At 39.2% G+C, this 4,650-nt stretch overlaps 1 non-coding gene across 1 annotated transcript; it reads right to left on the reverse strand.

Annotated features, from left to right (window-relative positions):
• Nucleotides 1-423: 423 nt before the first annotated feature.
• On the reverse strand, nucleotides 424-525 carry LOC121142084. Its single transcript, XR_005879097.1, has one exon. It is a non-coding gene; the product is annotated as a small nucleolar RNA U13 (small nucleolar RNA).
• Nucleotides 526-4,650: the final 4,125 nt, after the last annotated feature.

Below are 4,650 nucleotides of genomic sequence, written 5' to 3' on the forward strand. Positions count from 1 at the left end.
CATGGTCAGCATTTTTCTTTCCTTTCTTCTTTTTAAAAATGAATTTATTCTTTGAGAATTTCTTATATGTATTATGATTATAGCTATTCCCACCAAGATTTAGTTTGGATCAGTTTTCTGTGGGTAAGCTTGAATCACTAACTCACTGAGAAAACAGCAACAACAACAACAAAACCCAGAAACTCATCTTTGGAACAGCATATTGTGCTTGTGATCTATGAAGCCAACTCCAGTTTACTTTGAATGTTACTTTCATGCATCACTCACTGTTTTTATTTCTTTGTTTCCTGTTTTTCTTTCCTTCTCCTTTTTGGTTTATTTTTTCTATGTAGTATCATACCTTAAGTGTTAAGTCTCATGGCAATGATTAACTTGCAGATGGAACTGCTTTTTCCTTAAGATTTATTATTTTTTGTTCTTTTATATCAGATGAGTAATGTATGGATTCTGTAAAAAAAATAGAAAGAGGGATATCTCACGCAATGGTGTGAATGACAAATCATCAAGTTTATGAATCAAAAAGATCAAGAACTCTGTATGTAAATAGAGTTTACAAACATTTATCCAGCAGGTGTAGAGATATAACATTGTGCTAACCTCTATAAACATGAACTTAAAGTCCTGGAAATGACCTTTGACTGTTTAATACAAGTTTTTCTCTTGGCAAACATACTGTCTTCTGAAGATGAGGAAATACAAAGTAACTTAATTTTAAAAGTAATACAATCAATGAAAAATGAGCTAAGCCACAGGTTGCCTGGGTTTAGTCTAGAATTCTCCAGAGGCTCAATCTATAGCCTCCCATTCTCTTCAGGTGTGAATCCCATGAAATGTGGCAATTGAGGCATGCTTTAGTAACCTATATTTTTTGACAAACCAGCTGTAGAGTGATTAGTGAATCATTTTAGGGCATTACACAGCAATTGCTAAAATGAGGAAGGCTTTTTTCTCGCCTGTATGCAATCCCTTAACCCATCATTTTCTACTTTCACAATTTAAAACAGATTATCTAAATTTTGAATCACTAACATGCTCATTTAGTTGAAGATCAATTTTGTTTCTGAGAGATTTTCACAAGGTTTCCCTGATCTAATGCAACAAGGAAGGCAAAGGACCATCCTTGTCTGAAAGGTTGAAAGGTGAGGGTTGTGGATGAGAAAAGAGGGAACAAAGTGAGGAGATGAAGGGAGGAGGGGTGTCATGGTAAGGTAGGGAAGGAGAAATGATACATGATCTGCTTAACCCAGGATTCTGTCTTAGAGATAAAATATCTACCCTACCAAAAAGAAAACATTGAGACCTAAATACACAAAGCCATTGCTGGCTTTTTCTTCTACAGGGGATAGACTTCATCATGTCTATACACAAAGCAACAGTACAGCAGACAGCACAAGACAACTTTGTATTTAAAAAACTAATATTTAAGAACCATATTTTATCACAAACGGCATTTTCTTTTACACAAAGCATTCCTACAATCTGACTGTGTGTTCCTACAACCCTGATAACATCATTATTCATCTCCAGAGATAAGGAAATGTTACTGCATTTTTTTGAGAGCAAAAAGGAGGGAAATCTGACTGATAAAATAGTCAAACAGGGCTTGATAACAATTTATTTCTGACCTTTCCATGCCTTCTGCTCCTAATGATTTTCTGTCATCTCTGTCTAGTCCAGACTTGGAGTTAGGTCTCTGAGGTACTTAGTTTTATGTTGCCACTTAACTTTCAACTTCCATTTTCAGCACAGAAAGGTAAATCAGTAACTGTCACTCTGGCTTCTCAAGGTTTGTCAGGCACCCAAAAGGGATTATGACACAGATCTGAAGGGGATTTCATGTGACTTTTACTTTAATTTTGACATAATCATGGAAATGCCTTAGGACTCTGCGAACCTAATTATCCTGAAACCTAACCCCCTCTCTTCCTTTGCTTATGTTTCTGGTTCACTACATCCAGTCATTTCTCTTCCCTGACTTATCAAGAAGTGATTAAGGAAGAAAGAAGGTGGAAATTAGGGGCATTAGCTGTGATATGTATGCATGGTTGGCAACTGTCTGTTTTCTCTAATTTTTCTTTTTATATTTTACCTCCAAGGGGAAGACACATAACTTTACTAGTCTGGGCATTTTGACACTCTTAAAGAACCTTGGGAGCTATCCCCTGCAAATTTTGTGCCTTACCCTTTATTTGAATATATTGTTGAATCCAGATTTTAGCTTAGTGAAATGAGATAAGAATCCAACCAGAAGTCTTCTATAAAAGACAATGAGAAAAACAAGTATAAGAAATCATCTATGGAGAATTCTTATCTTTAGATCATAAAACCTTTTATGTTTTCTAGTATATTCATTCAGATAGATTTGTTTATAGTTAGTGTAATTTTTCTGGACTAGTCAAATTGTCTTTGCTATAATGAGGTTGACACAAACTGGCTTAATCCAGGACACTTCTAAGCTTGGCTGGATTCGGGACCTAAAGAGGTGGGTTAACTCCTTGTCTAAAAATTTCCTCAAAACATGCAATTTTGCAGGGAAGTGCAACATGAAAAACAAATGACCCAGAGACAGATATTGGGGTTCAAGTTGAAGATCAGGGAGGCAAAACAGCTGGCCACCAGCTCTCACCTCTAGCTCAGGCTGAAAGGACTGATTAACTTAGAAGGTCTTCACCAAGCCTCAAACTACTGCCTCTCCTTGGTGTGGCTGGAAACCGAATGCCTCCTCCTGACTATTTGCTCCTGTCTTTTATACTCTTCTAATGCTGGGATTAAAGGTGTGAGCTATAATTCTCTATTAGGCTGATTCACTCTTGTGTAGATATGGGTGACCTTGGACTCACAGAGATTCATCTATCTCTTAAATCTGAGTCCTAGGATTAAAGGTGTGTACCACCACCTCCTAGCTTCTGGATGCTAGGATTCAATGTGTATGCCTGGCTTCTATGGCTTGTGGCTGACTTCGCTTTCTGAATCCTCAGGTAAGCTATAGTAAATCATAAATACTATAATACTACAGGGAAGCTCCTCAAGCAGGAAGGTCAAAAAACTCAAAATAGCTTCAGGAAATTCCTAAAGGTGACTAGACTCACTAGGTCACTCACTGCTAGAGTACACAATGAAAGCTGAGAGTTCTTCTTAGAGTAGTGGAGTTAAGCTATGAAGAAGACTCTCGGGCAAACCAAGCTACTAAGAAATCTCTGAGACTAGACTGCCTGCCCAGAAGAGGCTCAGACAAACTGAAGCACCTGGAAAGGACACTCTCCAGCCCATTGAGCTGCCTGCAGGATGTCCAGTGTGCTCCAAGAGCCCAGCATTGTGAAGTGTTACCTATGCTGGAGTGACCTGTGGTGATGCATCTAACTGTCTTTGAGGTTTTTCTGTCCCTTTAAGTAACCTCTTACGCATATTCCCCTGTATGTAACCAAAAACTCACTGTTTCACCAAATTGGACTTCGTGTGGTATCCTCACTTTTGTCTGTTTTCTATTAAGGGTGAGAAGATTTGTGTGCTGCGTCTCCCCAGGAAAGTTTTATCACACGACACTCCTCCTTGTCTTCTGCTCTTCAATGTTCCCTCTTTCATTCTCTCTCCTTGTTTTGTTTCTGCATCTCTTTTGGTGTTGCCTTTGTACTCAATCTAAGGGTGGGTTGGCTCCCGTAATGGAAATAAGGACCCAAGCATCCCTAGTCTAAACAGAATGGATTCCTTTCTCTAACTACCCATGCACAGTCTTCTGTACAAGCACTCAAGCTGACCATGGAAATGTTCTATGCCTATCCCTGACTTAGTCTTAAGGCTAGAGTGTTGGGAGCCTATCTCTCCTGATATGTTTTCCAATGGACTGATGATTTTACTATATTGGATGATGAAAATGACAGATTAGGAATGAAGATTATTATTTTACTGACAGAATTGGAGGTGTAAGAAAGCCTGTGCAGAAAATCAAATGTACCCTAATAAAGAACTTGATGTATTTCTGTACACACAGAGAGCCATACAACCACTACACCTAGTGGGGTATTTGATTTTTTAAAACCATTTCAGTTTCTTAGTTAAGGTTTTATTGCTGTAAAGAGATATCATGGCCATAACAACTCTTATAAAGGAAAGCACTTAATTAGGGCTGACTTACGTCTTTGGAGGTTGAGTCCATTGGTGTTATGGAGAGAAAATGGCAGCATGCGGGTAGACATGATGCAGAAGAAGGATCTGAGCGTTTTACACCTTGATTCACAGGCAACAGAAGGAAACTGCCACACAAGGCCTAGCTTGAGCATATAAGATGTCAGAGCCACAGGCTTCCACAGTGACACACTACCTTCAACAAGGCCACACCTACTCCAGCAAGACCATATCTCCTAATAGTGCCTATGGGCCTATTAGGGCCTATGCGCCAAACATTCAAATACATGAGTCTATAGGGCCATTTCTATTCAAATGACCACATTCCATTCCCTGGCCCCCATAAGCTTACAACCATACCATATAGCAGAAATGCATTTGGTTCAACCCTACAACAGTCCCAATCTGTGTTAATGTCCATGGCTCTTGGTACTGCCAAAGGTCAAGAGGATCAGGCTGCACAGAATTGGCCCTGACCCTCAGTGGCTATGATGCTCAGGAACACAGGCCCTGTACCTTACCTGGGCA

Source organism: Mesocricetus auratus, unplaced genomic scaffold (genome assembly GCF_017639785.1).
Source record: "Mesocricetus auratus isolate SY011 unplaced genomic scaffold, BCM_Maur_2.0 Super-Scaffold_100008, whole genome shotgun sequence".
Lineage (NCBI taxonomy): Eukaryota > Metazoa > Chordata > Mammalia > Rodentia > Cricetidae > Mesocricetus > Mesocricetus auratus.